We start from the raw sequence: 26582 nt of genomic DNA on the forward strand, positions 1-26582 counted from the left end.
ACTGGTAGTTTAATTTAATTAGATATTGGAGTTTTAAACCTCCTAGAAAACAATTTGCTTTAAGTGTCTTGTTCATGACTAAAATGAAGGTAGAATATTTAGAAATACATTCGATTTTGGTGGTTTCTATGGGAATTAGGCTCTGACAGATGAGAAAAGTATTTTGTTGCGAGAAAATTCAAAGTAAAAGGAAGACAATTTCCTGAATTTCTGGAGAATTGTTTTTTTTTTAATATAAGTTGGCTAAAGTAATTTTTGCCTTAACGTTATCTTTAATATTTGATTTGAGCTTAGGTACTTATGACTAAAGAGTGATCACGAGTAAACAAAAAACACAATGATCGCACAATGGGATTAAAGACACTCATTTCACGCAAATAAAGGACTTCTGGCCTAAATTAACTAGGCTTTCATTTGCACCAGTGATATTTATAATGGATATTTACATATCTAAATTTTTTTCTAATTTATTTGCACTAATCCAATTTCAATCCGGTAGCCAATTCAGCAAATATTTTATTTTCTTCACTGCTTGATTAGCTTCCAGTTCATCGTAATCATATTCATCTGTTAACTTTCGTTTAGTGGTCATGTGCTTTTATGAATGGTGTCACTTCCGAGCTGTTTATAGATCAAATATGACTCTTTTTATCTTCATATTTATAGTTTGTAAAATGTGTTGTATACTATTAGTTTAGCGTCTTTAAAGCAGGTATATATCTCTCAAGATGTTAGCTTATAAATTTCAAGATTTCTGTTTTGATATCATCAGCTATGGCATGTCAATATATGTCACACTAGTGACTATCTTGGATAAGAGAATATTTATCTTTAATAAATTCTTTCGTGGTACATTATTTACTCTCAGAATCATCATCGTCATTGGCCATTATTTCTTTAAGTCTGGCCTCCAGTGGCACAGCGGTATGTCTGCGGACAAACAACTCTAGATATCTCGTTGTGTAGCTTTGTGCTTAAATACAAACAAACTTTAAGTCTACAATTGGGCCTGATTAGAAAATCTGAAATGAATTATAACTAAAATGACTAAACAGTGAGGTACAATTATTTTTCATGCATCTAGCAAGTGCAAGTAGTTACTCTTGACCTTACTTAGTTGTTCATAAGTCGTTCTAAAAAATTATCACTCACCTTAACCCTACTCACCGGTAATGAGAGTTATATGTGGGTTACTTTTAACATTGCTCTCATATCTAAAATACTTTCATAGTTTACAAATAATCAAGTCGAGACATCCTAAGCATTGGTTCTATGATAGAATATGATTCATAGAATCATCCTTAATAGAATATAAACATCAAAACAACAAGAGCGGGGCAAAATATTTTATATAAACTAAAATTCAACACAGTTAGAAAGGTGAATGCTTGCTAAAACGATGTCAAATGACTATACATAAGAAAGAAGCCGCTTTTATACTCATAGAATTGACAAGCTCGAATAGCACATCTTATAACCATAATAGTCATGAACTTTTAGTGCTATTCATGTAATAATGTATAATTTCCTGGTGGTGTACATATTATCAATTCATATAATGTGTTTTTCTAAACACTGTTGATATGATAGAAAAAATATTCAACTACTACAACTTTAGCATCAAATAACAGTTGTGCCTATCATATTTGTTCTGCTAATAAACTAACAGTTGTGCCTATCACATTAGTTCTGCTAATACTTTTTTTACGGTTTAAAAAGTCCAAACAGTATAAGAATCATATTAGAATACCTATAGACACAGATAAATACCTCGACTATAGTTGAAAATCACTCAACAGTGTAAAGACAGGCGTCATAGACCGACTTATTTCAAGAATTAACAAGATTTGAAATATTGAAGATGCCAAAAAGAAGAAAGAAAAACACATCACTACAACTCAGATTGACAACGGATATCTGCAATACTTAACACATCACTACAACCCTAATTGACAACGGATATCTGGAACACTTGACACATCACTACAACCCTCATTGACAATGGATATCTGGAACACTTAACACATCACTACAACCCTTATTGACAATGGGTAGCTGGAACACTTGACACATCACTACAACCCCCAAATTAACAACGGATATCTGGAATACTTAACACATCACTACAACCCTCATTGACAACGGATATCTGGAACACTTAACAAATCACTACAACCCTTATTGACACTTGAAAAACAAAACAAATAAAATAAACACAAATGGTAAGCAGGACGAAAATTACAGACACAAAGCCATATTCTCCTGTATCAAAGGTCTCTCTGTAAACAAACAGAGAGCAGTATTATGTAAACAGCATAAAGTCAGAGCAGTATTTGAAACCTACAACACAACACGATCGTAGTTAGCACACACCAAACCACCTAATGACCCAATGGTGAGCAAAAAACATCATTTATAATACCCTTTGTTAATATGGTCTCCAATACACTGGAGAAACAAAAGTTTGGTTTCAGGAGCATAGTAGATATACAACACTCTGTAATACCAGTCTATCTGCAATAGCTAATCGTACCAGAGACAATACAATAAATCAGAATAGTATTAAAATTTTCTTTGATAGACAAAAGGCGAAAGCCTTTCGAAACTTTGTTCTCTATACTTGTGTTTCTAAAACAGGTAGTTGCCGTCCATTCAACTAAGTTTCATTTAGAATTAAAATAACTGATATTGATCACACACGAGAAAAAACGAAGATAAAGTAAGACTTCTGCGTTCACATAAATAATAACACTCCTAGCCAGTCTTGCACAGAAGTAAGCAAATGCAACTTACCTCTTTTGAACGCATTCAAATAATTATTCCTCAACGCTTTATCGAAATAGGCCTTAGACGAATAGATAAAAAAACTAATTTATCTAGCAAGAAAGTCCATGATAAAAGTTCGGCCACTACGACCATTATTATTTCTGTCTTTAGACTCAGGTAATTTTATAGGCTATTAACCATGACAACGAAAGGTATCCGATCACCACAACATTACCGAAGGTACTCAAGTTCTAATTGCATGTTTATGGATAACTATAATATACAAAAATATGAAAAAAATGCAAGCGATTTGAGGTTACTTATAACCGATACTTTTCATGGAAATATTACGCAAACTATTGAATATTTTATTCATGTTTTTGTACAAAATTAACGATACAAAGTGCATTAATAACGTATTAATATTTTACTATTCGTAAGCTGTGAGAATTAAATACTAGTAGAATATTATTTATCCTTACGTTTATAAAGTGGATAATTCAGAACAAGTTAAAAAGAAATGGATTCTCCATTTTCCAATTCAATCAACTTTTACCTGAATAAACCTCTAGTTTTTCATAGTATTTTACTCTATTTTACTTGGTTTTTCTATGCCACTTTAAACTTCCCATTGCTCATTGAAATGTTTGTAATCATCATGATGTTCTAAACATATACCACAATAACTCTTTCTAGACCATTATGTTTTTATTATCGGCACAGTTCGTGTAATTTTTACAAGAAAATTGTAACGCGTTAAAGTAGTTTGTCACTAATATGATGCTCAAAAGTAACGTAAGGTAAAAATTTTGGCAGTAAGTTTGGTTTATTTGTTGGATTTCGTGCAAAGCCATATGAGGGCTCTCTGTACTAGCCGTCCCTAATTTTAAAGCGATGGACTAGAGAAAAGGTATTTAGTCAACACCATCCACGGACAACTTCTGGGCTACTTTTATCGGACAGAAGGGTGGAAGTTGGCTGTCATTCTTATCACACATCTAAAGTAAAGAGCGCGATTTTTTATTGTGGGAGTAACGGGATGCAAACCATCAAACCTCAGCCACCAAGTGGGCTGCGCACGACCTACATCAGAAAGAAAGTACAAATTTTACAAAACTTTAGCATTCTTGTAATAGTTTTCAAACTATTTTATGTCATTGCCTGACTAGGTAATTGAATTTGAGGGTTTTTGTCACTTTTATGTCCTGGGAATTTCGTGGGAATGGAGATTAACTTCTTAGAAACCAACTCGATACTCATCATGAGAAACTGACATTCATGGAAATTTTACACACCTTTGCGGATGCACAATGCAGAATAGGTTGTTTTTGTATCTGAATCAATTCTGCTTTGGCCATTCAAGCAAGTTTATTTTCTTATGTATTTTGCAATTTATATCTTAGCTTTTAAAATATCTGTACTTTTATGTGTGTGTTTGTGTCTAATGGAAGCAAATCTGCATTACAAAACTGTATACATAATATCAAACGCTTGTCAATTGTTAATACACGTTTATCTATTAATATTTTAGTCAATCATTTCAATTAATATTTTTGAATTATGGTGTTGACGTAAATCAAACGTAAGCTCAACGGTAAGTCTAAGAGCTTATAATACTAAAAATCGGATTTCGATACCTGCGGTGGGCATAGCACAGACAGCCCACAGTATGTAGTCTTATGCTTCACATCAAACAAACATAATTATAGATCAAGCATAAAAACAAAAAACTGGGACAGTAATAAAGCTTTTTCCCTTCACCACGTATTTTAAAACTATAGTTAGATTGGCAAGGACCGATTACATATGCATAACAAAATTATTTAGAGTAGTAAGAAAAAGAAGAACATACTACAAAATTGACTCAAGAAAACAATATAAGAAATTTTCTTACTGTCTTCTTGCTCGTGTTTCGTAGCAAAATATGTTGGAGGAGTACAGTGTAAACGTTAAACTCTTGAATGTAAATCAACAAATGTTCTGAGATAAACTAAACCTCAAATTTGAATATAAGATAAGGAGCCCGAAAGAAGAGCATGCAAATATTAAATAAGTAACTCTTTGCTCTGAAGTATATATCACGTCGATCATGTCACGAGCGCTAGAAGAAATAAATCGATTTGCCAGCACAGCTTCAGAAAGTTATTTTGTTTCTAGCAAACTACAGGGTCTGTAAACCCTATGGTTTCGAAACATTTGTGACACCTAAGTATTTTTAAGTATCAAATATAACTGAAACATATATGTAAAGAACAAATGACAAATACATTTAATTGCTATGTCAGTTTCACTTTTTTCATTTGTATTTGTCACGCTGTTATAAACGACTTTTCTGGTTCTTTTGAGTTTTCTTTAAGCTTATATCTTTAAGAGTTTATACGACCGATTTCCTCTGTTATCTCATTTATTATTATAATTTTATCACAGAAACAATATTTGAGTTACTAGCCATTTAATAATTAAAATTTTAACACTCATTTAATCTTTAACCATACACACAAATTTTCCTATTTTTCTGGACAAATTATTTTTCTTACTTAATTTAAGTTAATCGTTTCAAGGTGGTTACATAACTTTCAACGTTCAGCAAGAAATCTGTATTAAACAGTAAACTGCTAATTCACATGTAACAAATTATCAAACATACTTTCTGCAGGTTGTATGTTCTGTCAATCATCTCGTCTGACCATGAGCGTACGCAAGAATGTTAATTTGACTGCTACTTTGGGAGGGGGAGGAGGCATATAAAACACACACATATATATCATATATAAACTATATCAACGCATGCACATACATCATATGCATAAAGTTATTGAGGGGGTGTGCCGCTACTTGCCCCCTTGTGAACGCCTCTGAAGACGATGGAATTTTTCTTTTCTTTATAAACTATAAGAACCAAGATAACACAGAGACCAGGCTTATTTCAAAGATATATCCTGGGTTTGCTTGAAACTGTGATGTAACCCTACTATTATATATACTGACATCAGGAGAAGTAGGTCAGTTATGTGCCTTGCAAGGGTGAGCTTAATTCTGTTATACTGATATTTCCTTTCCCGTACCTTCAAGGTTCCCCACCCCCACCCCACAGCGGCTCAGTGGCAAGTAAGTGGACTTATAACGTTAAAAGTTGGGTTTCGATACAGATAGCCCATTGTTTAGCTTTGTTGTTTATAATGCACAAATAACCAGCCAACTAGTTTTCAAGGTACAAAACCCGTACCATCCGTCCATAACCTTCCAAGAGTTCGACTTCTAATACCTTCTTTTCAGACCAACCAAAGTATCTGAAACACCATGGCGACGTCCAGTTACGATATTATGATGATAACAAAATTTCACATCTAAAAGCTTTGGGGTAAAACTGACTAGCAGAGGTCAACGAGTCTGTGCATTTTCTTACCAACTTAAGGAAACTATTTCTTTGTATATTCCACCTCGAAACTCCTACCATACTTCATCTCTTAACCTCCACTAAAAACAAGATGTTGACTCATGATGCATTTATATCCTTCAAGTGAGTTTTCCTCTGTCCTATTATCCCAAATTTCGGAACTTAAACCGTAACTTTTAAACCATTATATCGCATAAATGAATAGTGTTTCAGAGAATCATTTTCTTTTCATCGTCTAGCCGAAATGTAAAGTTCTGGAATTCAACTAAAAGTCTCTTGACAATGACTTGTGAGGCGTAAGTTAGATCTTAAATGCTATTTTTACACGTCTTTGATTTTGATACTGCAATAGACAATTAAAAGGAATGTAAAAATATGATGATGTTTATCACAGTTTTAGACCTGTTGTTGTTTTCTAACGCTTCACAACCTTTCTTCGTTGAAACAGAAACTTTTAAAGTTTTATACTGACAAAATTCATCTACACAAAAGGGTGGATTTTTAAAAGTGCCATTTCTTTATAACTTCAGCTCAATATGGTAAACTTCTCTATGTTTGACTATCTAAAACCAGAATGTCAATTCGTATGTGGTTGTATTATATTTTCTAAGATGTCTCATGGTAACAACTTATAATCAATTGAGACTCGCTGTATTATTCTCCTATATATTTCAGCTGGTATTTAGGTAGACTTTTGTAGTTCTCCATGCCACTAAGTTTTGCTGGGATATTTATAGGATACATTCTTTCTCCATATATCTATCTAGTCTGCTCTGATACTGGTGGCATCATGCTTATCTCTCCTCACAAGCAAAATCTATTTTACTTGGCTTGAGATTTTGATACTTATTACTCCCCACACATCCTTTGAAACCATAACTTGCTAGTAAACTCATCGAAACAGCGGGGAGGTCACGGATATTTTCTCGGGGCCCGTTGTCTACAATATGGTCCATGAGAGCGGCAAAGAACGTGTATTTGAATGTATTAAGTCAGTACAGAACGTTTAAGGAAACAGTAACCGCGCTTTAGTCACTTATGCGTGTAAACAGCATTATGATAAAAATTATTCGGGAGAAGGGACACATTCTTCCCCGTAGATCGTGATGGCTCTCGACGGCCCTGCTTGCTACACCTAGTTGCAAGAGAAAATTCTACATCTTCTTGGTGGAAACAACGTCTTTTATCAAAGTATGCATTCTTGCTTCTCTTTCCAGAAAGTTTTGTATGATGATCTTAATTATTTGAGATATCTTCTTGACGCTAAAATGTTGCGCAGTGGAATCTATATTTTTCACTTTCCTAGCATATATATCATTCTTGTTGAAATCACTGCTTCTTATCCCATTTCTTCTTCTAAAAACAATATCCCGCCCAAAACTTAAACTGTTAAGCTGGTCACGTCACGAAAAAAATGGATGTGTCTTTGGATAGTGGCTCATATCACATCAGCTTATTAATGATATTAACAAAGTTGGTTCATTTGGTATAGATAATGCATTAATTATATTGTAGGTTTGTTTGTTTGTTTTTGAGTTTCGTGCAAAGCTACACGAGGGCTATCTGCGCTCGCCGTCCCTAATTTAGCAGTGTAAGACTAGAGGGAAGACAACTAGTCATCATCACCCACCGCCAACTCTTGGGCTACTCTTTCACCAACGAATAGGCTGAAAGGGCGAGCATATTTGGTGTGACGGGGATTCGAACCCGCGACCCTCAGATTGCGATTCTAGTGTCCTAACCACCTGGCCATGCTGGGCCTATATTTTAGGGATAATGAAGCTTGCAAATTTTACTTGCTCATTTTGAGAAGCTGCGAGTTTTGCAACAAAAATTTCAGACTCCAGTTAGTCACTGGTAAATTTACCCAGAAGATTTTCTCTTTTACACAACTATTTACTGAAAAAACTTTAATTTGTCCTATTTCCTTGTTGTGGATCCTAAAACAGCCTAGATAAATAATAAGTAATAAACTCATTCACACACCGTGGAAATTAATTCTAATTTTTCAATTACAGCATATACTTAATCGTCACTAGGTAATTCCTTTGTTTTCGACAACGTATTAGACAACCAACAAACGTGGAAATCCACTCATCATAAACTTTAACAGATTTGAAAAAAGTTCAAAATTTGTTATATGTTTTCACTATTTATTAATAAATCTTATCATTCTATTCACAATATTGATAATACCAGTGTAAATTCTAGTATTAATGTAGTACAGGATATCTAGTTCAATACTTTCATAACATTACCAATTTAAAGAATGAAAGAAGTCGAAGTTTTTTGTGATTGGTTGGAAAACGAGTAATTCAAAATGGTGCAATAGTTATATACAGGGGCGGGGTTTATGACCAAAACGTGGGGGAGAAGGAAAAGAAAAAAAACAAATTCTCGTAATATATTCTCTGGTTGTAAACTTCCCAACGATTGCAGTTGGGGATCCAGCAATAAGCATGCAACTGATAACTATGACACTGGAGTACTTATTTTTAGTGATTCATCTATGATAAAGCGATCCTAGACAAACGTATTCAAGTAAGGAATTATCTTCTGTACATCATACATCAATGAAAACAACTAACACGGAAAACAAAATCTAATAGAAAATATTCCGGCGTTAGATTTATTATTAGACACCGTATATGATGTATACAACATAGGGTACTATGTACAGTAAATAAATATTTTAGTTAATTGTAGTACAGCATTTAGCAAGTTGATAAGTGTCATATGGGAACTTACGACGAAAAAGAGCTTAAACTCCTAAAAGACACAAAACTGTTATTTTGACTAATTGCTAAAAAAACAGCTTTATATGATAATATTGATATAATTCACGAATGACAGTTATGTTCAATTTGATAATTAGTAATGTCTTATTATCCGTAAATGTTTCTACTGGCACTGCGTTGCTTAATTCAGTGATTTTCAACTGGTGGTGGTACAGAGAAAGATGATAAAACTAACCTGTTTGCTTAATTGTAACAGGATAACATGAATGTTGATTCATCTGAGTAGTTCTGCAATGTATGTATATTGCATAGTTGAACGTAGAAAATTTTGGTTTTGCCAAGTTGTACACAGGCTGAGAAGGTTGGAAGCCACTGGGCTAACTTATTCAGTAGAACTGTGGATTATTGCCATTTTTCTTTTCTTTCTTTTCGTATGGAATTATTAGCAGTATGAAATTTTTCTGGGAAGTTTTGATTGTTTCATTAAACTTCCCAGCGCTCATCTCATGTTGCACAACAACATAACTATTTGAGCATAAACATTGTTTCTACATAGTTTTTGATTAATCCACATTGTGCACACAAAGGTATAGCACTACTCTAGCGTAATTTATTAAATAACGTTCGCATGATGTTAATACTATGGAAGACCCCATATTATACGTATATATTTAGAAGTGTGCCAGTTGACATTGGGTCGTTAATAGTGAACGATGGATGCTACGTTATAAAGTTTACTTGGTATGTTGGTTGGGTAAGTTTTTAATATATATCTTTAAATAATTCTATGCTAATCTTATCATCCATAGTCCCTTAATTTGTCGTTTATCTAGTAATATATCAAAGACCATAGGGAGGATTGGAATAAGAGATAAGTATATCTTATCACCCCCCAGTGGTCTGTTTTTAATAACCTTCTCTAGAATATATTATTTGAGTGGCCATCTTCCTATAACTGACTGCAGACAGAGAAGGATGGTAAAACTGTAAGACATGTGGGCTGAAATATAGACATTTGCTCTTAAAACTTAAATCTAATTACTTTTTATGTGGTATCTGAGACATACAAAATCTGATAGACGGTGAATTTGTAGATATACTACCGTAGATTCCACACAAAACAAGTTACATCTTATAATTTCACATTGTTCTAGTGTTAGCCTATTCTTATTCTAATACACATACACATATATATACATCAGTCTGAGGTGTGCATTTTGCAACTGAATCATAGTTGTTAAGTAGCTGTTTAAATCTCGGTATGAATGAAAATGAAGACCAATAAAAACAACAACAAAGAAAACATAAGTAAACTTTATTTTTGTCACTTTTATTCATTAACACTGTTGAATAAAGGAACTTAATTGGTAACATCAAAATATGCACACATTAATGTGTCTATTAAAATAGCATATAACAAAATTGTTCAGTTTTGAAAGCATTTGTCACCCAATTGTAAGCATCTTTATCAAAGAGATAAATGAAAACTTTCGCTTCAGTATCTGTATCTCCTGAATCCGTTGTAATGATAAAATTCCGAGCTAAGCAGAAATTACCACTGTAGTGAAGTCAGCTATAAATATCCCCCTCTTTAAAACATTATTTTTATATATGAGATATATACTTAATTTAGGGATATGTCAGAGAAGAATGTAAAAATAAAAGAACTATAAAACATTGTACTTTGTTTAATAACCTGGAACTAAATATAAAACATAACTCAGCAGAAAACATGGAGAAAATGTAGGCTAAAACAATTTTATGTATCGCATCTTTAAGGCCTTATTATTATCATTTGATACAGAAGCATAGAACAATAAGTGTCATTGTTGATGTAGTGCTATGATGATTCACTATTTTGATGTTCGCATATGGTGTAGCATGTAGTATTTTAAGCAAGGAATACGTCTCTAGAATGTCGTTTTCTTTACTTGTGTGTGTTTAAACTGGTTAGACAATAGATTTGGAACAAAACTTATTGAATTGGAATCATAATTATTTTGAAATTACCAAAATCGAAAACGTCTTGTTCAAGGTGTTTTATAAGATTGTAGAACTTTCGTGTGTGAATACAACGTAAATATTTACATTTGCCCTACAAATCACTATGTTTTACTTTTCGAACAAGGCAGTAATTGGTTGCCAAAGGCATAATAATCTGGTTGAAAGTCCAATAAATAGGACTACGTTAACTCCTTTTTTTATTGGAAAGCATTTTACTTTTCTTGTATATTTATTTATGTAATACTAAATATTTGTAATCAGTTGGTTATATCGCATTGTTTTCATTAATATATATATATATTTTTATTTTGAATTAATTCAGTTATGATTAGATTGTTATGATCTGTATGATATTTTATGTTTTTGCTTTGGTCTAAATTTTTTTATAATTCGCCTAATTTGGACAATAGGTAACGCCACAATCGACATGTATGCTTTGTATTTGCTGCTAACTGCCTAAAATAGAATATTGTTAACAGCGAGCCTACCTAACTGCTGAAACAATGCATTATATCTAATCTTTGTAAGTAACTACATAAGAAAAGTGTAATTAATTATTTGTAAGATGGTCAGGTTGATATTTAGTTTAGTTCTAAGTACATAGATTACTCTGATAGGAAGTTATGTTATTTACTAGGCTGACCATAGACACTTGTTTCTCTGATAGCTAATGGAACATATTGTGAAACAACAAAAAATTGCTGCTTTTTAAGACTGCAAAATTGAAATATATTCATAAATGAAATTAGCATGAGTTATTACTTCTTATATGATCATATGCCGAGCATTTATTTGAATTTATTTTGGATCGACAGACTTATTAAAAATAAAACTTGATATTTAAGAGATGTATACAAATGAGTGAATTCACTTGTTATAACTTTCATAATTTAAAAAGATAATTTTCTGAAGTATATTTCTTACGTTCATCAGAAATCCAAACGATGTCTTATTCTTGATCTGAACGTTGACTAAACAGTATTTGAACCCTAATTAACCCTCGTTAACATTAACGGTATCTAAAAACCTAGATTCCAGATCACGATTACATGGTACATTAACGAAAACTCTCATTGATTAGTGATCAAAGCTAGCTACTCACATAGATTAGAACTAAATATTAACACAGTAATTAATATAACTTAAGTAATATTCCGTTCTAATTAATGCTATACAAAGTCATAAAACAAACAAATAAACAATAAAACTTATAATGATTAGAACGCATTGATTTGTTAATTCGGTAGCCACGCTGTTAGCGATGTTTTTGCTCCTTACCGTTCTGAAGCCTACTTTTTTGAAAAACACTAATGACTTTGTAATATAGTCTAAATGTTTTATAGAACTTACTGCAATATTCTCTATACAATTAAACCCCAGCCAAGTGTTAATATTTCATTCTAGAGAACTATTCAATAAAAACATAGTAAAACATTTCGTGTATGTGTCAACCCTATAACATAATTACAAAGGATAGTGAATGTTAGTATGCTACTATATAGCACTCTTATCGATATATCGTTTGTTTGTTTGTTGTGGATTCCGCTCAAAGTTGCACAAGGGCTATATGCGCTAGCCGTCCCTAATTTAGCAGTGTAAGACTAGAGGGAAGGCAGCTAGTCATCACCACCCACCGCCAACTCTTGGGCTACTCTTTTACCAACGATTAGTGGGATTGACCATCACATTATAACATCACCACGACTGAAAGGGCGAGTTTGTTTGGTGAGACGAGAATTCGAACTCGCGACACGCAGATTACGAGTCGAGCGCCCTAACCACCTGGCCATGCCGGGCCTATATCGATATATCTTCAATATTGTTATGTTATGAAGATAACATCATTAAGGCACTATCATTCTGATCAATGATTTCCGAAGAACAAAAACATGGAGAGTGTTAATTTAATATTAGTATTTATTATGCTCTTTGCAACTGTTTTAGTTATCATAATAGGTGCCATCTATTATTATTCCCGGATACATTAGCTCTCACAATTAACTTGTAATAGTTTGTAGTCATTTAAACCATTTTGAAGTAAATTCTATCTTATATTTCTAACAATTCCAAGCTAGTATTTTATATCACGTATTGTATGTTGCATCAGGTTTGAAGTTTTTATAAACTCAACATCAAACCTATATATGTTTTTGAGCATTAACCATCTAATTTTTTTTCTCTGTCTTCGTTAAAATCAAACAAAAATTTTATTTTACAATATTCTGCAATTATATATGTTCTCCATCATTAGATATATATATATATATTCTGAATCGCGTAGTCTCAATACGAAGTTGTCAAGTATTTTCTTTAGATATTTCAATATAATTCCAAATTGATTGTTTCATTTGAACTAAATGAGTATCATATCGTTTGATCTTCATCAGAACTATTACAGAGAGCTCAGTTAACATAAGATATAAGCCTGTTGATGGTGTTACATTGGTCGGAAACAATACATGCTATTTAACAAGTAGTCAGGAATTCGATCAAAATATACAATCGCTGTAGTCATAAGATGACTGCCCCAAAAATACACATAGAATTAAAGAAAAGGAAGTTTTTATTAAATATAATTAATCATAATTGATCAAATAAATGGTCAAATAATTTCTTGTTGTTTTTTGTAATAAAAAAGTGACAGATGCATCAAACAGAGCAAAATCTTGGAATATTTCAAAGAGAATTGTGCATGCAATTTAATTAGTTACGCTTTCAATATCAGGGTATCTCGTGTTATTTTACAAGACTTGCGTAAATAATTAGAAACATTAGAAGCTTTTTACATAGATAAAAACAGCAAACGCCCCACAGTACGTGAGATTCTGGACCTGAATGTAAGTTTCTTCATAACAAGTATAAATAATATTAAACATTGTTATGTACACCAATTGTCTATGTTATACTAATTACAATAACATTAATGAAAGACCTGAAAGAATCTGTAGTATTTGTTGGATTACAAAGACGAATGAAGGCATGGAGGTGTAATTATAGAGGTAACCAGCCTGATACCAAACAGATTTCATCTCAGAGGGAGTTGAGATGCTGCTTGTACATGAGTGTTTATTGTGTAATCATGCTAAAGATAGAGAAAACATGAGAATATGACTTGGTATGTTTTTTGTATATATAAAACTGATTCGAAATATTCAAATTAAACGTCAAAAATGTTTCGGTAAAATACACTTTAGTAAAGACAAATCGGGAGTGAAATTTAAGTGCTTACAAATATATAGAATGCAGATGAATAAGGCCTAGTTTTAAGTTACTTAGTAGAGTCCAGTTTGAAAGGGTAATCTTTATACTACAAAGCAAGCTTCGGTTTTTCTTTGTTGTTATGCGCAAAGCTACACAATGGGCTATGTGTGCTCTGCCCACCACGGGGACTGAAACCCGGTTTCTAGTGTTATAAGCCACCGACATACCACTGTGTCACTGGAGGGGAGTAATAAGTTTAGTTATGATAGTTAAACAAATTGCAACATAGAGTAATCTGTATATTGATCTGATCGCAACAGATCAGTAGTTAAGTGTAATCACTGTTCACAATGTTTTTACATTCATAATTTGAGTAAGTAAATAGAAAATTGTAACTTCACATCCAAATGTGTTTTTGTGTGTGTTTTTTACATTAACCTAAAACATAGAAAATACATAAATTGGTTGATAGAAAATAAATGAGGAAAAATGTCCGACGTCTGCAAAATCTTTTTCTACTCTACTGCTATTGTACATTTTAAGCGTTTTGGCAACCCACTTTCACAAAAAGACATCATACGGGAAATGGCGTACGATAATCTTCCGGTTGTAGTACCTCACTCGGTTACTTGGTGGCAGCACCAATACAGTTTTTGGCAGTGCATTATTCGCAATGGAAGAGTGTAAGAGTCGTTATTACATGACGGCGTCAGCCGGTGAAAGACGGTTATATAGAGTGATAGGAGCTCACTTAGCACTGAGTTTGAGATGACATTAGTTTTTTGAAATGAAACGTTCTCGTTACCTGACTTGATTTGAGCCTGTACAAGTATGTTTAAAGCAAAACTCGATGCTTCAATTGGTTCTAACTAATTTTACTGGTGGTAACGCCAACTCTGATTGGTCGGTTTGTTGACAACCTTGGCATAGTACTGCGGTTTGAAGCGTGAATGTGTTGTAGGAACTTAACAAAACGTCTGCGGTAGAAATTATGGATTCTAGTGAAGAAACAGAGCTTCTTTATTCTAAAGAGGAATTTTAATTTTCAGCTGACCTTGGAGTATTGGAAAAGGAAAATAGATGCAATGTTTTTGAAGAAATCATGCCAGCTGCTGGCTTTGTTTGTTTGCCTCTGGGCAATAAATACAGGTAAGAAGTTGGTTTTAGTTTGCATGAAACTTTGTTTTTATCACAGCCAGTGCCATTATAAAAACCTAAACAGTATTATACATATTTTATTTATCGTGACTGATGAGGCATTACGTATTCTAAGTGAGAATAATTTTCGTAATTGTGACTCCAGTTCAGTGAAAGTCACGTAGAAACAGATTGATTCTACTGCCACTCCTGGTCATGTATTGTGACGGATTATTTCAAGGTCTCAAAAGGCGGTTATAGGGTGGTGAGGTCTTTAGCACCTGATTGCCGTTTCAGTTTCAGAATGATGATCTCGCTGTTCACATAATACACTCTGAGTCTGTGAAAGAAGTTTCACGTGTTTGTGAATAGAATATATATATATAATAATTCTAACTTGAAAACTAAAATTACATGTATGATAACTTTATTGTAAAAATATTAATTTGTACTTATGGTAATAAAATGAGTATCAAATGGTGGTAACTAAATATGTGTGTGATACCAAGATAAAGTCATAGAGTAAGCAAACGGGATACTAATCGGAATGCTCAGATCTTGAGATAACTCCAGGTATTATATTGTATAGCTTGTGTAAGTCGATGTATTTTATATTGTATAAAAAGTGAGTTGTTTGTAAAGCTGAAGTATCTTTTTTTTCCCTTTAAAGCAAATAGACTGCTCCATTTTAGTATACTCTTTTTGAATGAAAAAGAAATTAATGCTATTTTTAAAATTTGCTTAGGTAGCGCAGTAATAGTACAGAAAATCACAGCAAGGCATAGGGCTTCGTGCTTTCGTCCTTGTTCAAGGGACAACTTGCCAGTCAGTGCATGTTGATGTATTCCCGCGGATTATAATTAATTGCCAGATAAGTTCACATTGGCTTTTCGGTTACAACGTAAGCTTTGTTCAGGTGTTGTGTAACTTTCGCCTTTCATCTCTGTCATTAACTTGGTTCGTAATGAAATGGTTCAATAAGGTCCTTTAATCATGACTTTGTATATTAAATTGTTAGTGAGTATAAGAAATTTGTGTTTTGTCCGTGATTTAATAGGAAAATAAAACAATGTGAAAGGAGACGTTCTGTTTAATAAATAATTGGATAAACTTTCCTCTATATCTGTTGTTTTAATGGCTTCTACTGTTGGGTGGGTTCTTTTCGATTATTCATTAAAAAGGACTGTACAAAGCCCAGTCCACTTAACGATAACAAAAACGTTTTATTTTTTGAAGTTCCAAGGTTCTTTGATATGCTATGTTTAGAAATAAACTACATCTAAATAGAAATTTCACTTTTTGTTTTTTTTATAAACATGAACCCAATACTCATAGTACTGAACTGACTAATAAAGTCGCTAACTCAGTGATTTACTCTAATAGACATATTAACTGTTTCTAGAATTAACTCGCTTTTCATATATGACTCTAACTAATTCACTGATTCTTAAACAATACTACACGTATAAAATGTCTAGATTAAAAAACAAACAAATATAGGCTGTACTACTATACACAGACACACACATATATAGATAGGTGTGTTTGTTTAAAGTTAAGCACAAAACTACACAATGGGTTATGTGTGCTCTGCCCACCATGGGTATCGAAACCCGGTTTCTAGCGTTGTAAGTCCGCAGACATACCATACCGTTGTATGTAGATAGGAATGATTATGGACATTTTAAGGAATTTCGGATTATCTCTTGAAGCCATTACTTTCTAAGCCGGTGTTAGATATGAAGTAATAAGAAATAATGACCAATTAAAAGTTTTTATGAAACTTACTTCTTGACCGACTATCTTAAACTCGCATAAAGACGAAAAATATCATATTACCTATCGAGGTTATTGAGATAACAATTGCTTTACAAATATGTATAGTTCTGATTGCTGAAAAGTTAGACTTTTATTTGGTCTTCACTGTAATAATGTTTTTTTTTTCGTTGTGATTGTACAGTTTATTGCAACTATTGTTAATTGATAAGGCCATTACAATTTATTGTATTTAAATAATTTGGAAACCTGTGTTAGTTATTTTATTTCGCCCCTAGTGACTCAGTGGTAAATGTAAAGGCATATAACACTAAAAACCTGGTTTCGATACCCGTGGTGGGTACTGCACAGATAGCCAATTGTATAGCTTTGTGCTTAACAAAAATAAACACGTTATCTTATTTCATTGAAATTACGAAACGTTTCAAAATTATATTATGCATACAATCAAATAGTATTGGGTTTACATAATGAATAAACAAATAAAATAAAACTAATTATGTAAAAAACATTTTTTTTTTATAAGTGTGACGTAGTTTGTTTATCGAATAGTTGTATCTACATTTAATGTGAAGAGAAGTTATTTTAACGGTTTTCATTGTTATTAGTATTCCTAGACTATATGTAATTTTATTTTATTAGATGTAGTTTATGTTTGATTTGACAGATTTCCATAGTTTTGTGTAGTCAGAAACTTAATTATTGGTTGACGATTAATCATGTTTGAAATTATGCAGTTTTAGTTAATTAACACAGGAAATTAATTAAGACTGGCATTATTACGTATGAATCTAAAACTTAAAAATACAGTTATTTTATGTTTTGGCTATACTTTGCTTTTACATTCTTGAAAAGATCTCCACCATTTCGATAGTTGCTGCTAAACAAATACATGTAGAACTTTTTATACGTTGTTTATAAGGTTCCAGTTTTCTCTTTTATTGTCCTGGTTGGACATCGGTAAGTCTTCGTATTTACAACCCTTAAATTAGAGGTTCGGTTCCCCTCGGTAGACATAGCAGATAGCTCGATGTGACTTTGCCATAAATAAAAAACAACAACAAAAAACACTCGTTATTATTCATGCATAGTGCTAAGTTTGAAACTGTGGCAATGATAAAAATAAAATATTTTAAGTAAACCATGGTCTACCAGTTGAAAAGTTTAAAAAAAATAAAACCCACATTTGAGTAACGATGAACATAAGATATGTTGTATAACTTCATTAGTTTCATCAGTTATATTTCTGAATATGATAAAGCATCTGATTGAGGGTTATATAATTACGATTTTGAATCGTCACGTCAGTGCAGTTACAATTTGTATACAAATATATACTTATTGTCATTGAGAAGACTGACTTGCATCGAATATATGATTTTTAAAAATAAATATACAATTGAATCAAAGTTTTATTTTTCATTCAGAGCAACAAATGAAACACCTGAGAAACAGATACAGATGTAAATTATTACCTTTACCTCAGTCTGTTAAATCCGATTAATAACACAGGCCTGCGATGGTTTTATTGTCTTGAAATTTTTATATGTTGTACAGTAATTTCTGTACGCTGAATCCGAAAATGATATCCATTTTTCTCCATCGCGTACAGATTTTTCACAAAACGTCATAACGCAATACATAAAAAGAAAGACCACAACACGTAGTTTTGAGACTAAAAAGCGTAGATTTCACACACACACACACACAAAATCACGACGAATGAGGATGCGTATCCGTTTGACATCAATGTTCTTCCCTTTTCTTCAGTTTGTTTGTATTTTTGTTTAAAAACATAACAATAATAATGTACATTGTGGTAAACGGAATAGTAATTTGATCTAAGTAAGAGTTTTTTTTATTTCTTTCTTATTTGTAAAAAATCCTTACGTGATAAAAAAAAGTGAATATTATTTTCGAAATTTGCGTAGCTGAATTATGGAACATTTGTTATTAAAACCAAAACAACTTTTATGAAGTTTAAATTCGCAGGCCTGTGTAATTAAAGAGTAGTCATATTAAACAACGCATCAAACACCTCTTAAATAAAACAGATGAACAAACGTTTTCTACACGTTGTTTAAGACTTATTTCCAGCAAGCTTTCGACTTCATATTATTACGAGTTTAAAATGAAATGTTATTTAAACTATTAATGTCTTAAGTATAAGCCAGCTTTATTAAACCTGCTAGCATATCTTGAATCATTTAGTGTATAAGTTGTTCTTAATTTTGACGTTACTAATTTATTTTATGATTTTGTTATTTGATATTATAACAGTTTATTTTTTATTGGTTAAATTAACATTTCTTAAGTCACAGTAGCATCTATGATATGAAATAATCATAGAGCATAAATATAAAATTTTAAGCAACAACACCAATGTCTATGTTACTAGTATGACTATTCAATGAAAATATAACGCTTTGATCACTACTATCAAACAGGAATGTTCATAATTGAGCAGTTTATTGAAAAGCCTTATGGTCAGTGTTATTTATATAACAATTGATCAAATTCAGTTGGCCTGTCTTTGAATTACGTCGATCCACACACATGCAGACAGAATCAATATCAATTCATTCAACTCTGACTCTTCGAAAGCTATCATACCTGATAAGGAAAACGCAAGGGTTTAAAAAAGTTCATTTCATGTATTTATTTTATTTTACTCGTACGTTTTTTGTGTTTACCGTAAATTCTACAGTTGAATCGTATAGCATAAGAAATACTTGTAAAATTAAGAATGCTGACATGTAAGTAAAAACTATATATGATCTAATGGGCGCATCATGTGTAAATTCTTGGATTACCTTTATGAGAGAGTATAAAAACAAAAATAACGGAAAACCAGTTCAAACTATTTATTTATAATACGCATAATTATCTAATTTGTATAATTAACCTTATAAGTTTTGGCAGTAAATACAGATTTTTGCTTCAACGTTTTCTGTATGTAAATATCGTATATTAACTTACGAGTCAGGTGTCATCTTATACGTTGCTTTGTAGAGCTTCTGAGATTACGTAGATTTATTCTGAGCGGCCATTCCGCTTCGTTGAACTCCATTACATATACACAGTGAAAGCCCCAGGTGTACAATAACCGTGAAACACTAGTAGTGAGTAAAAAATGTTCCGGGCATACTGAAGACTACAATGACATTTCTAATCAAAAAGTTTTGAATTTTCAGTCGAGTGATTAGCATGTAAAAATACTGAAGAATGAATGTTCTGAGTTGAAATGGTCACGTGCTTCGTAGCTTTCAAATCTAGATTTTTAATCAGGTTTTGAGTAAAATTGAAAAGTTTACTTTTTCCTGAAACAAGTACGTTTTCAACGTGAAATGAAATGAAAATTAGACTTAAGTTTCTGTTTTTTTTTCTATTGTTTTTAACTGTTACAAGATATATTTAAATTTGCTTGGTTATGCTCATTGTGATAATAACTTGGAATTAACAAGCATTTTTTATTTTGTTTTTCAAGATTGTATTACTTTGTTTGTTTGTACTTGAGCAGAAAAAATCTACACAATGGGCTATCTGTGCTCTGCCCACCACGGGTATCGAAACCGCTGTGCCACTGGGGGGCGGTTGCATTACTACTGTAATATATATATATATATATATATATATACTTAGAAATGAAAACGTTCACAATGAGACTAAAAATCATCCCAACATTTAAACAAAAAGTGCATTGTGGTAGAAATATTACTAAAAGGGTGGAGGCTGGGAGTTTTACAAATGTAGAAAGTTGGGGTGATTTATTTCTACTATAAGGTTATTTTTATATCTAAATATTAAGGTTGACTGCCTTTCCATCACTGGCTACAGACAGTGAACAGCAGTAGGAGTTGAGTCGTTGTGGGTTCAAGCACTCAACTCCTAACCCTTGACTGATTCTCCAAAGCTGATGACTAGTTTGATGCCTGATAGATGGAATATCCCCAACTCTTTTGGTAATGGGAAAAAAATTGGTTTTTTAGTTTTGATTTCTATTAGTTTCATTATTGTTATATAGTGCTGATTGATTGCCTATTTACAATTAATGTAACTTATAGTATTAGTTATATATATATCTATATATATATATATATACACACACACACACACACATATAGAACTGCTCAGTTTTTAAACTCCTATGTTTCAGAATTTTATGGTTTTCCCTGGCGAGACAGCGGGAAATTTACGGACTTACAACTCTAAAATTCGGGGTTTGCTTCCCCGCGGTGGAAACAGCAGCTAACCGGATGTGGCTTTACTCTGAGAGAAATAATCAAATAAGAATTTTTACGGAAAAAATCTTGCTGGTTCTTAAAGAAAATATTTATGTCATATGTAGTTCTTTTATGAACATTTTAATGTATGAAATACATATAAATTGTTTATTGCTAACTCAAAATCGCTAAAGGGATATCCCCGCTAGATCTAACCTCGAATTTTAGCACTACAAGCCCAAGCTTACCACTTAGTCACTGAGAGAAGCACAAACAAATAGATATTAACATTTTATAGAAGTGAACTAAATACTCAGTAGTATTAACATCTTTGTAATAATTTGATAAGTTAGAAGCATTCAGGAAAACGGTTAATTCTTTGGCATTTAAGATATAATTTCATTCGATTTACAGACAAATTATTCCATTGTGTAAAATAAGGGTTATAAGGTTAATAAGGGTTTAAGATTATAAATTGAAACATATGATTCCCTTACTTTTAACGATTTATACCCATTTCATGAAAATGAAGATAGCAATAACTCATTTTAACGAGTTTTGTAGTAATGAAATTCTTTAGAAACCGGATTACATTAAATTTACAAACCTTTTTTACAATACCTTTTACGAAACGATTAGAAAGAAGAACTTTTATTTTTTGACGTTTAATTCAAACTAAATGAATCGTTCCCAATTCGTGATTATCTGCAAATAACTTATTGTTATGAAGATAATGTTAACGTTATCATTCCTCATTGAATATTTATATAAAACTAAATTTTAAGTCACGATTGTGTTGAATATTGAGCACATTTCTTTTATGTCTCGAAGCATCAACGTCTGCATACACATTGAAAGTTTTTATGAGTGTACTTTGTCTTCATAATGACAATACCCTCCTTTGTAACGAGAAAGAGGTTTAATGAAACAAATTTTCATATGTTTTTCATAACGGTGAAAAACATAACATATAAATTTCTAAAGCAGTGTTCGTTTCTTACCTTCTGGGAAATTAGTAAGTGTTTCTCCATATTATTTCGTTATTCAAACTTTATTCAAATTATTCATTGTTTCTGTACAATAATACGTACATAAACTTGATAATAAGATCCATCATAAATAATATGGTTCCACACTAGGTTTAAATATATGTATTTCAGGGGAACAAATCTTTGAAATAGAACATGTACTGCCCCCCAGTGGTACAGCGGTATGTCTGCGGACTTACAACGCTAGAATCCGAGTTTCGATACCCGTGGTGGGCAGAGCACAGATAGCCCATTGTGTAGCTTTGCTTAGCTACAAATAAACAAGAACATGTACTATTACTGACATGGTGAACTGGCTTCAGTGCAAGGGTAAATGTTTGTTAGATTTCGATGAATATTTATTTAAAAATCAGTACATATTCTTGGTCGGTGTTAAACTTGAAATTCAGTTTGAGTCTAACCGCGTTTAGGACATTAGCATTTTGTGATAGAATACCTCGTGATTATTTTTTAAACATCCATATTGTACCAAAATAGAAAAGTGAAACAATTCTTGGTATTAAGTTGTTGCAGATATCTGGTTCGCTGTTGTTGAATAAGTAAGTACAATAAATAATATTTCGTTCATGGACATTTTAATCTCCCCCCCCTCTTCTTTTTTTTTTTTACTTTTTAAGCAAGTGATGATGAGTTTATATAAATATATGTTTTTTTTCGTTTGTTTTTAACCGTATATTTTGCGAAACGGAAACAATTCAGTAAGTTATTTTCGTTTTGAATCTAATGGTAAATAAAATTGTGTATGATTGTATGATGCAATCAGTTTCTAAATCTTAATTGTTAATTATAGTATAATCAACTATTTATATCTAGGTTTTCACGTTAATAGGTTATAATGAGTATATTGTGACTTCAATGTACTTGCTACTTCGATATATGATTACTTCTAGGCCCTACTTTTTTGAAACGTACTATACACCTCCATGACGAGCCCTTTTTAAGAACACCTCAAATAGTCTTCCAACTAACATGTAGACAACAACCGCTGGCTGCATCAAAGGGAGAAAGGGGGTGGTGCGCGGACTCCATACATTGGTGAAAATTTAAGAGAAATCACTGAGAGACTTGTATGGTCTGGGCTCTGTGGCGGGAAGAGTTTCAGCTGAGCCTGAATTCTATTAATGGTAAAGGTGTTTTGCATTGTCTTGTATAGCAACTTTAGCTTGTAGATTTGAAAATGGCTCCTTATAAACATTATTTGAAGTGCCTTAGAATTTGTGGCAAGTGTGCTTCAGCATGCATATTATTTTTTATGAATATTCATTTTTGAGGAGTTAGAAATGACGTATTGAAATAGTGATGAATACGCATTTCATATGGTTTGAAAGAGAATAATTGATAAATATTATTATAAGATTTCCTTTGAAGAAGGAAGGTCTTTTCTGCGCATCTCCCAGTAGGAAAGCAGTAAGTCTACGGACTTACAGCGCTAAAACCCCGAGTTCGATTCCCCGCGGTGGACACAGCAGATAGCCCAATGTGGTTTTGCTGTAAAACAAACAAGTCTTCTCTGCGAAATTATTCGAGTTGTTTATTTATTACAGATATAAAATACAAAGTATTATAAGTATTTCCATAAGCGGTTTTCTGGAAATTGAAAAATGTTTAAAATAAAATCACACAGTGTTTCTTGCGCTCTTAGGTGTCATAGGTGGAAGTTTTTGTGTAATGTTTGTTTCAGAAATTTCTTGCAAAGCTGCTCACAGCATAGTCGTCTCTAATTTTGAACTGATAAACTAGAGGAAATCAGGTAGTCAAAACACCAAACACCAATTTTGAGACACTCTTTTCTGACAGAATAGTGGGAGTAGACCGTCACTCGTATAGTATATCCACGGCCCTAAAGTATGGAGCTTATTTTTGCGACAACTGGCTGTAAACTTGAACCCTAGGGTTCACGGTTCGAGCACGTTAACCAAAAGGATATTATATTGCTGGAGGGACAAAAGCAAAATATAGAATTATGCCCGAATATACTGTTAATAGCGAAGTTATCCAATCCAGTTGATGATTCAATACGTTTTAATTATTGTAAGCTTTAGTTTGCTTGTGTTCTAATTTATGAAATTATGCATTTCACGTTTTATTATATATATATATATAATAGGCTTTGTTAATTTGTATATAGTTAGCTTACTTTTATCAGAAGCTATTAACGAATTTATACTAGAATAACGTGGTGATAGTCCAAATAAATTACCTAATACAAATGTTTGTTTTGTTAAAAAAACAGTTCTTTCTTCTAAAATGTCACAATATGAAGGTTAATCATACTCATAAGAACAATGTTCCAAGTCCAGTGTTGCCTTTGGAATTGCTTCCCCCTTCTTTGGTCGTGGTTAGCATGATGATCATAATTACGCACTACTGTCTAACACTGAATTTTCTATCGTAACAAGCTTCTGGAAGGGTCGCAAAGTCAATAATTAGACCGCACGTCTTGACAAAGATACTCCAGTGTTAAGCATATCCGCTTCTAAGACCACATTAAAATGCACGAACGTTAACGAGTGCTCAGTCAGGTGATTTCACAGATCTATCAGAGAAGGAACAGCATGACCACTGAACAGTGGTTTCATTCTTTATGGTTCATAGAAACGCTGCTGTAGACTATGAGTGTCGTGTAGGAATTTAATCTCTCATAACTGGTGTCAATATGTTTTCTTAATCCTTACCAGAGTTCACCTTTGCTTCACTGTGAACTTTATGAAACTTACTTTTCCATTGTGTGAAAAATCTGCGTGCGTCAAATATGAGATCTGACGAAAAACGTTCTTTACATTATTTTTGTCATGTTGAAAAGCCCTTTTCACCTCGTAGTCGTTTCGATAGCAAATTGATGATTTCTTCCTACAATATGTCAAATATATCCACACGTTTCACAAAGTTACAACAAACTTCAGTCTCTTGCGTAGAAAATATTTTCATACAGTTTTCTGCAGTTTGACTCTCACTAGTGTGCTTAAGGAATAGCGTGTGCATTCATGGTTCATTCTTCTTCATAATGGTATGGCTTTTGTAGATTATCTTGTGCATGGTCGACTGAAATTTGTGGAACTTGCTGGTAGTCTATTTCTAAGTGGAGGTTTTTCCAAGTAGTCAATTTACGAAGTTTGGCAATCGTAGTCTACCAGGGTTCTAGTTAACCCGAGCTCCCGGTTCCTGTACACACGAGAATTTTTCGGAACGCATGAGATTTGACCCCCACCCCCGGGTACCGAATACACACCGCAAAACGCTCCATATGCAAGGCAAGCACAAGTATTTTGCTTCGAACTTTGTACCATAACAAACTAAACAGCATACAGTTTGCACAGAGCTGTCTACAATCAACTTCTAACAGGTTTCATCAATGACAATAAATTGCAAGAAAATAAAGCCTCGTGATAGTATCACATGATTAACCCTTTCACCTCAGGTAGGTCAAAGTGCGCATGTCACAACCTATAGCAGAGTTACATTCAAAATCTCACTTAGTATTAAAACTGTGACGTTTGTTATCTGTTTTCCCTCTTCTCTAATTTTTTTTACCACCCCTCCGAGAAAATAATGTAAATCACTTATTATAATATTTTTCATTCATAGCTTGCCAATAGTTCTCTCTCTAACATTTAAGATTATATTATTTATAACACAATAGAAAGCCAAAGTTTTCTATATCAAATGACGTATTATATTACGTTATTGTCCGAACAGAGAATTGTCTATTTTCCTTCTAGTTCAAACTGTTTTTCCATGGGAAACACATCGACGAGTTTAGCTGAATTTTTAACGGCTTTTGTCGCACAGTTAGAAATCTAGAAAAATATGATAGTTGTGAAACCTTGTTTCCTTTTTGTATGTTATTATTCTGTGTTCTTTGATGCATTATTTAATTAAATAGAAATTATTTAATGTAGTAGTACAATAGTATAAAAAAGTAGGGTTACGTTTAATCGATGGTTGAGAGCAAAATAAAACGACCCAGGTAAGTACTTTATTTCTGGTATTTGATGTGTATTGTTTATTATTATAAAAATACTAAAAGGTAAAAAGTGAAAACTTTTTAGGTTAGTTAAAGTAAAATTAATAATAATGATAATAATTTTTATGAGGTACGCTCACGAGTAGTTCGTGCGTTATATAATTCGATACCGTTAAGTAAGCTGCACGTTCCCCCACGTGATTTGCAATTTACATGGAGTGAATAGTTTATTTGTTTGTTTTGAATTTGCGCAAAGCTACACGAGGGCTATCTGTGCTAGCCGTCCCTAATTTAACAGTGTAAGACTAGAGGAAAAGCAGCTAGTCA

This window comes from Limulus polyphemus, unplaced genomic scaffold (assembly GCF_000517525.1).
Source record: "Limulus polyphemus unplaced genomic scaffold, Limulus_polyphemus-2.1.2 Scaffold15, whole genome shotgun sequence".
In the NCBI taxonomy this organism is placed as follows: domain Eukaryota; kingdom Metazoa; phylum Arthropoda; class Merostomata; order Xiphosura; family Limulidae; genus Limulus; species Limulus polyphemus.